Source organism: Belonocnema kinseyi, chromosome 3 (assembly GCF_010883055.1).
Source record: "Belonocnema kinseyi isolate 2016_QV_RU_SX_M_011 chromosome 3, B_treatae_v1, whole genome shotgun sequence".
Lineage (NCBI taxonomy): Eukaryota > Metazoa > Arthropoda > Insecta > Hymenoptera > Cynipidae > Belonocnema > Belonocnema kinseyi.
In genome coordinates, this window is record NC_046659.1 from 104,914,962 (window position 1) to 104,924,676 (window position 9,715).

General features: G+C 19.9%; 1 protein-coding gene across 1 annotated transcript in view; it reads left to right on the forward strand.

Annotated features, from left to right (window-relative positions):
• The window catches only part of LOC117169527 (ubiquinone biosynthesis protein COQ9, mitochondrial), a 40,303-nt gene that overhangs the window by 8,527 nt on the left and 22,061 nt on the right, over nucleotides 1–9,715 (forward strand). The window lies entirely within an intron of this gene.

Sequence of the window (9,715 nt, forward strand, 5' to 3'; positions counted from 1 at the left end):
GAGACTCTTCCAGAGTGCGAGGCGGGAATCGAACCCGCAAGCCGAAGGAGTGGGTCCAAAGCCTACGCTTTAGCCCCCACGACCATCGTCCCACTCTTCTAAGATTATTAATCATAGTTACATAAAAATAATTTTTCTATGATTTCGAGCATTTGCATTCTCAAAAACAAAGAAAAAATATTTTTAAAAATTTGCAAATTTAAAAAAAATATGATTATTAATCATAGTTTCATAAAAATAGTTTTTCATACAAAATATTTGTTTAAATTTGAAAAAATCTCTCAAATTTAGGAAAACTATGATTAGTAATCATAGTTTTTCATTAAAAGAGTTTTTCTATGATTTTGAGCATTTGTATTCTCTAGATCATAAATAAACTATTTAAAAAATTTCTAAAATTTAAAACTATGATTATTAATCACAATTTCAGAAAAACTATTAGCAGTTTTTTTACTTTTTAAAAAATTTTGACAATTTAAAAAAACTATGATTACTATTCATTGTTTCATAAAAATAGTTTTTCAACAATTTTGAGTATTTGTATTCTCAAAATAATAGAAAAACATTTTTTTAATTCTAAAATTTAGAAAAAGTGAACAAATTTTAAAAATAGTTTTTTAAAATATCTAAAATTTAGAATAACTATGATTATTAATCAGTTTCATAAAAATAGTTTTTCCTAAAAAATAGTTTTTCTGTGATTTTGAGCATTTGTATTCTCAAAATCATAGAAAATCTATTTTAAAAATTCCTAGAATTTAGATAAACTTTGATTATTTACTCATAGTTTCATAAAATAGTTTTTCTATTGTTTTATGCATTTGTATGATGAAAATCATAAAAAAAACTATTTAACAAATTTTTTTAATTTAGAAATACTATGATTATTAATCATAGTTACATAAAAATAGTTTTTCTATGATTTTGAGCATTTGCGTTCTCAAAAACAAAGAAAAACTATTTTTAAAAATTTGCAAATTTAGAAAAACTATGATTATTAATCATAGTTTCATAAAAATAGTTTTTCATACAAAATGTTTTTTTAAACTTTAAAAAATGTCTGAAATTTAGGAAAACTATGATTAGTAATCATAGTTTTTCATAAAAATAGTTTTTCTATTATTTTGATCATTAGTATTCACAAAATCAAAGAAAAACTATTTTAAAAATTTCTTAAATTCAGAAAAACTATGATTATTAATCATAGTTTCAAAAAATATTTTTTCATAAAAAATAGTTTTTTCAACTTTAAAAAATATCTCAAATTTAGGAAAACTATCATTATTGATCATAGTTACATAAAAATAGTTTTTCTATGATTTTGAGCATTGGCATTCTCAAAAACAAAGAAAAACTATTTTTAAAAATTTGCAAATTTAGGAAAACTATGATTATTAATCATAGTTTCATAAAAATAGTTTTTCATACAAAATGTTTTTTTAAACTTTAAAAAATGTCTAAAATTTAGGAAAACTATGATTAGTAATCATAGTTTTTCATAAAAATAGTTTTTCTATTATTTTGAGCATTTGTATTCGCAAAATCAAAGAAAAACTATTTTAAAAATTTCTTAAATTCAGAAAAACTATGATTATTAATCATAGTTTCAAAAAATATTTTTTCATAAAAAATAGTTTTTTCAACTTTAAAGAATATCTCAAATTTAGGAAAACTATCATTATTAATCATAGTTACATAAAAATAGTTTTTCTATGATTTTGAGCATTGGCGTTCTCAAAAACAAAGAAAAACTATTTTTAAAAATTTGCAAATTTAGAAAAACTATGATTATTAATCATAGTTTCATAAAAATAGTTTTTCATAAAAATAGTTTCATCAAAATAATTTTTCAAGAAAAAAAATTTTTTTTAACTAAAAAATGTCTAATATTTAGGAAAACTATAATTAATTATCAGAGTTTTTCATAAAAATAGTTTTTCTGTGATTTTGAGCATTTGCGTTCTCAAAAACAAAGAAAAACTATTTTCAAAAATTTGCAAATTTAGAAAAACTATGATTATTAATCATAGTTTCATCAAAATAGTTTTTCACAACAAATATTTCTTTAAACTCTAAAAAAGGTCTAAAATAGTTTTATCATAATAATTTTTAAGTGATTTCGAGAATAGTTTCAAAAAATAGGTTTTCTGTGATTTTGAGCATTTGTATTTACAAAATCAAAGAAAAACTATTTTAAAAATTCCTTAAATTCAGAAAAACTGTGATTATTAATCATAGTTTCATAAAAAGAGTTTTTCTATGATTTTGAGTTTTTGTATTCTCTAGATCATAAATAAACTATTTCAAAAATTTCTCAAATTTAAAACTGATTATTAATCACAAATTCAGAAAAACTATTAACAATTTTTTTACTTTTTAAAAAATTTCTACAATTTAAAAAAACTATGATTGCTATTCATAGTATCATAAAAATAGTTTTTCTACAATTTTGAGTATTTGAATTCTCAAAATAATAGAAAAACTTTTTTTTAATTCTAAAATTTAGAAAAAGGGAACAAATTTTAAAAATAGTTTTTTAAAATATCTAAAATTTAGAATAACTATGATTATTAATCAGTTTCATAAAAATAGTTTTTCATAAAAATAGTTTTTCATAAAAAATAGTTTTTCTATGATTTTGAGCATTTGTATTCTCAAAATCATAGAAAAAGAAACTATTTAACAAATTTTTCAAATTTAGAAATACTATGATTATTAATCATAGTTTCAAAAAATATATTTTCATACAAAATAGTTTTTTCAACTTTAAAAAATATCTAAAATTTAGGAGAACTATCATTATTAATCATAGTTATATAAAAGTAGTTTTTATATGATTTTGAGCATTTGTATTATCAAAATCATAGAAAATCTATTTAAAAACTTTAGAAAATTAAAAAAAAATTTAATTAAAAAAAACTATGATTATTAATCATAGTTACATAAAAATAGTTTTTCTATGATTTTGAGCATTTGCATTCTCAAAAACAAAGAAAAAATATTTTTAAAAATTTGCAAATTTAAAAAAACTATGATTTATAATCTAGTTTCATAATCTCTCAAATTTAGGAAAACTCCGATTAGTAATCATAGTTTTTCATAAAAATAGTTTTTCTATTGTTTTAAGTATTTGTATTCTCAAAATGATAGAAACTTTTTTTCTAACTTTAAAACATTTCAAAAAATGTCTAAAATTTTTTTTAAAAAATATAATTATTAATCATTGTTTCATCAAAATAGTTTTTCATAACAAATATATTTTTAAACTTTAAAAAATTTCCAAAATTTAGGAAAACTATCATTATTAATCAGTTATATCATAATAATTTTTCAATGATTTTGAGAATAGTTTCATTAAAATAGTTTTTCATAAAAGATAGTTTTTCTATGATTTTGAGCATTCGTATTCTCTAAATCATAGATAAACTATTTCAAAAATTTCTAAAATTTAAAACTATTATTATTAATCACACTTTCCCAAAAAATATTAAATTTTTTTTAACTTTTTAAAAAATTTCTACAATTTACAAAAACTACGATTACTATTTATTGTTTCATAAAAAATAGTTTTTCTACGATTTTGAGCATTTGTATTCTCAAAATAATAGACAAACTTATTTTTAATTCCAAAATTTAGAAAAAGTGAACAAATTTTTAAAATAGTTTTTCTATGATTTTGAGAATCCAAATTCTCCAAATCATGGAAAAACTATTTTAAATATTGGTTTACTTTTTTAAAATATCTAAAATTTAGAACAACTATGATTATGAATCATAGTTTCATAAAAAAGGTTTTTCACAAAAAAAAAATTTTTCTATTATTTTGAGCATTTGTATTCTCAAAATCAAAGATAAACTATTTTAAAAATTTCTAAAATTTAGAAAAACTATGATTATTCATCAAAGTTTCACAAAAATAGGTTTTCTATGATTTTGAGCATTTGCATTCTCAAAATCAAAGAAAAACTATTTAACAAATATTTCATATTTAGAAATACTATGATTATTAATCATAGTTTTTCATCAAAATAGTTTTTATATAATTTTCAGCATTTGTATTCTCAAAATCTAAGAAAAAATATTTTAAAAATTCCTAGAATTTAGAGAAAGTTTGATTATTATTCATGGTTTCGTAAAAATAGTTTTTCTATTGTTTTGAGTATTTGTATTCTCAAAATCATAAAAATAAACTATTCTTCAAATTTCTAAAATTCAGAAAAACTCAAAACTAAGATTATTAATCATAGTTCCATAAAAATAGTTTTTCTTGTATTTTGAGCATTTGTATTCTCAAAATCAATGAAAAACTATTTTTAAAACTTTAGAACATTTAAAAAAAATTTTTTTAATTAAAAAAAATTATGATTATTAATCATATTTACACAAAAATATCTTTTCTATGATTTTAAGCATTTGCATTCTCAAAATTAAAGAAAAACTAATTAAAACATTTTTCAAATTTAGAAAAACTATGATTATTAATCATAATTTCATAAAAATAGTTTTTCATAAAAAATCTTTTTTTAAACTTTAAAAAATGTCTAAAATTTGGAAAAACTATCATTATTAATGATAGTTTTTCATAAAAATAGTTTTTCTATCGTTTTGAGCATTTGTATTCTCAAAATGATAGAAAGTTTTTTTTTTTAACTTTAAAACATTTCAAAAAATTTCTAAAAATTAAAAAAACTATGATTATTAATGATAGTTTCAGAAAAATAGTTTTTGTATGATTTTGAGCATTTGCATTCTCAAAATCAAAGAAAAACTACTTTAAACATTTCTAAAATTTAGAAAAACTATCATTATTAATCATAGTTTCATAAAAATAGTTTTTCTATAACTTTGAGAATTTATATTGTAAAAAATCATAGATAAAGTATTATTTAAATTTGTGAAATTTAGAAAAACTATCATTATTAATCATGGTTTCATCAAAACAGTTTTTCATAACAAATATATTCTAAAACATTAAAAAATGTAAAAAATTTAGGAAAAATATGATTATTAATCATAGTTTTATCATAATAATTTTTCAATGCTTTTGAGAATAGTTTCATAAAAATAGTTTGTCCTAAAAGATAGTTTTTCTATGATTTTAAGCATTTGTATTCTCTAAATCATAGATAAACTATTTCAAAAATTTATAAAATTTAAAACTATGATTATTACTCACAATTTCAGAAAAACTATTTAACATTTTTTCAAATTTTAAAAAAATTTCTACAATTTACAAAAACTATAATTATAATTCATAGTTTAATAAAAAATAGTTTTTCTATGACTTTGAACATTTGTATTCTCAAAATAATAGAAAAACTTTTTTTTTTAATTCTAAAATTTAGAAAAAGTAAACAAATTTTTAAAATAGTTTTTCTTTGATTTTGAGAATACAATTTTGTATTCTCAAAATCAATGGAAAACTATTTTTAAAACTTTAGGACATTACAAATTTTTTTTAAAATTAAAAAAAACTATTATTATTAAACGTAGTTCCACAAAAATAGCTTTTCTATGATTTTGAGCATTTGCATTCTCAAAATCAAAGAAAAACTATTTAAAAAGTTTTTCAAATTTAGAAAAACTGATTCTTAATCATAGTTTCATAAAAATAGTTTTTCATAACAAATATATTTTGAGAATAGTTTCATAAATATAGTTTTTCAATGATTTTGAGAATTTGTATTCTCAAAATCATAGAAAAACTATTGTTTAAATTTCTAAAATTTAGAAACCTAAAAACTATGATTATTAATGATAGTTCCATAAAAACAGTTTTTCTATGATTTTGAGATTTTGAATTCCCAAAATCACAGAGAAACTATTTTTTTTATTTTAAACTTTAAAAAAAAATTTAATTTAAAAAAACTAAAGGCTAAGATTATTAATCATAGTTTCATGAAAATATTTTTTTTATAAAAAATAGTTTTTCTATGATTTTGAGCATTTTTATTCTTAAAATCAAAGAAAAACTATTTACAAATTTTTTCAAATTTAGAAAAACTCTGATCATTAATCATAGTTTCATAAAAATAGTTTTCCATGAAAAATATTTTTTTAAACTTTAAAAAAATGTCTAAAATTTAGGAAAACTATCATTATTAATTATAGTTTTTCATCAAAATAGTTTTTCTATAATTTTGAGCAATTTGTATTCTCAAAATCATAGAAAAAAGTATTTTTAAAACTTTAAAGCATTTGAAACAGTTTCTACAATTTTTAAAAACTATGATTTGTATTCATAATTTCATAAAAATAGTTTTTTTCTGATTTTGAGCATTTGTATTCTCAAAATCAAAGAAAAACTTTTTTATAAATTTTAAAACTTTAAAAATTTCAAAAACTTTTTAAACAAATTTATAAAAACTATAATTTTTTATCAAAGTTTCATAAAAATAGGTTTTCTCTGATTTTGAGCATTTGTATTTTCTAAATCATAGATAAGCTATTTCAAAAATTTCTAAAATTAAAAAAAATTAAAAACTGATTATTAATCACAATTTCAGAGAAGCTGTTAAAATTTTTTTTAACTTTTTAAAAAATGTCTACAATTTACAAAAACTAAAAACTATGATTATTAATCAAAGTTTCACAACAACAAAAATTTTCTATGATTTTGAGAATTTTTATTTCCAAAATCATAGAAAAACTAATTTAAAAAATTTTAAACTTTAAAAAATGTAGAAAAACTAAAGACTACGATTATAAATCATAGTTTCGTAAAAACTATTTAAAAAATTTATGAAAATTAAGAGAATTAAAAACTACAATTATTAAGTATAGTGTCATAAAAATAGTTTCTCTTAAAAAATAATCTTTCGCTGATTTTGGACATTTGTTTGATCAAAATCATAGAAAAAGTATTTTGAAAAATTTAAAACATTTAAAAAATTAAAAAAGTAAAAAAATACTATGTTTTTGAGCATTTTTATTCTCAAAATCATGTAAAAACTATTCATAAAATTTCTGAAATTCAGAAAAACTGAAAACTATGATTACTAATGTTTGATAATTTTTTTATTTTATTTTATCAACTGTATAAATATAAATAAATTAGTTTAAAAAGGAAATTTATAATAATGAATTTGTAATTGAAGGCTTTCACTAAATTAAAGACATTGTTTCAGTCGAAAGTATTCAATTTTTAATGCGTTAGGTTTCAAATTTTTTAATTAAAAAAAATAATAACTTTTTAATGTTTGGCAATATTTTGCGTTACAATTTTGATTGTAACTTTGAAAAAGATTTTAATTTGTCAACGAAATTTTTTAATGTTGCTGTTTAAATAAGAATTTAACACTTATTATTTGTAGAAAAAATTTGAGTAATTTTAAGAGATATTTAGAAGTTTCGAAAAGATTCAACATTAATTAAAAAATTGAAATGATCGCAAAAAATATAAGCGAAGGGTGTACCGACAAAATTCGGCTATTCATACAGATTGAAAAAAAAAAAAACTAAATTTAAAAACTTTAAGAATTGTGAAAGGCTTTATAAGATTAAAAACATTTTCGTAAGATTCCTGGGAAAAATGAAAATAGTTTTTCACTTGGGAATATTATTTTAAAAGAACATTCAAAAATATTTAAAAAGATTTCCAAAATTGTTAAAAATGAATTTGGAAGATTTTAAGCAAATTATTCAAAATTTGCAAGATTTACTAAAAATTCTAGGAAAATTTCTTTTAATTTCAAAAGATATTTAAAAGTTGTAATCAAATTTCAAAAATAATTTTAAAGTTGAATAAATTTAAAACAACTTCTAGATTTTTCAAGATTTTGAAATAAAATTTTGAAGCTTTTCAAGGATGACTTTTATTTTAACAAAGTCTTTTGCAATTGACTTTTTTCTTGCAAATTTTTGAAAAAAGGATTAATTCTATTCAATCGTGGCTTATTTTTTCATGCAGAAAATTCTTTACAACGGTTTAGAATTTTTGAAATAAGTTTTTCTATTGCTGAAATTTCTCAAATAAGCCATGATTTATTAAAAGTCGACCATTTTTCCTTAATAGGTAAATAAACTTTTACCATAAAAAAAATTTTCGCCTTCATAAAACATAACTGATGGTATCAATTTAATTCTTAAAATTGTAGAAAATTATTTTTTTACAGACACCTGATTTTTGATGCAACTACTGTATATCTTTGTGTAAAGGAATTTGTTTTTGGGAGGTGATAAAACTTTTTTTATTCCCTGAATAATAAATCTAGGCATATTTGTATTTTGTATACTTTAAAAATAAAAATTGGTTATAAGTGTACTGAAGTTTTTCATTTTAGGTAGTATACTTAGTCAAATTTTAAAGTCAAAAAGACTTTTCTCTATGAATTTTAAAACTAAATAGACGAATATTCAACCAAATAGTTGAGTTTTTAACCACCCAGTGGAGTTTTCGATGCACAAAGATAAATTTTCAAACAAGTGGTTGAATTTTTAAATAAAAAATATTTACCTTTAACAAAAAACAGTTACATTTTCAACCAAATAGTTTAATTTTCCAGTCAAAAACACGAATTTTTAAAAAGACGTTTTAATTTGCAATCAAAATTAATAAACTTTATATAAAGAAAGACGAATGTGCAAGATAAAAGTTAAATTTGAGAGAAAATAATAAAATTTTTAACTAAAACGAAGAATCCTAAAAAAGAAATTGATTTTTAACAAAGAAGTTCATTTTTGAACCTGAAAGTTGAATTTTTAATCACAAAAGAATAATTCTCAACAAATTTTTTATTTTTATTTTATGTTTCATTATTATTTATTTTTTAAATTTAATTTTGAACAAAGGTCATTTTTTAACCTAAAAGTTGAATTTTTAATCATAAAAAATTAATCCCCAACAAATTTGTAATTTATTTTTAGTTTTTATTTTATGTTACATTTTTATTTATTTTTTAAAATTAATTTTTAACAAAGAAGTTCATTTTTTAGCCTAAAAATTGAATTAAATCATAAAAAATTAATTCTCAACAAAATTTTTGATTTATTTTTAATTTTTATTTTATAAAAAATTTTTCTTTATTGTTTAAAATTAATTTTGAAGAAATAAGTTCATTTTTGAACCTAAAAGTTAAGTTTTCAATCATAAAAAATTAATTCTCAACAAATTTGTAATTTATTTTTTATTTTTATTTTATATGTATATATTTAATCTCTCCCTTTTACGGGTTTGAGGGCCTCCGCTCCCTGTACATATTTGTACAATTGCATCCTTAGTCTAACTTAACTACTACTTATATTCTACTCTTTCGCATTACGCAGGATGAACAATAGTAACAGTAGTGATATTAATTCCCTTTTCAGGATTACCTGTTTGGCTCTGCCCTACTCCCTTGCTTTCCCTTACTTCATCCGATTTCTTCATCCACATCACTCCCTGTCCACTACCATCCAAGATCCATCTTACACACTCAACTGTCCCTTTTCCTCTCCTGTACATCTCTCTAATACATGTGCCCATGACTCCATTTCGTATCCACATACTCTGCATAAATTCTCCTCTTCATTCATCCAATATCTGCATGCTCTCACTCCTTCTCCCATTCTAAACCGTACAACCCTACTCCGTTTTTCTTCCTTTTTTATTTTTTGCAGATATTCTGGTTCCGTTAAACCTTTGACCATCATATACCATCTATTGTACCTCGAATCTATAATCTTTGTCCATCTCTCTTCTCCTTGTTTAACCAATAGCTCTAACTCTATGTCCTGC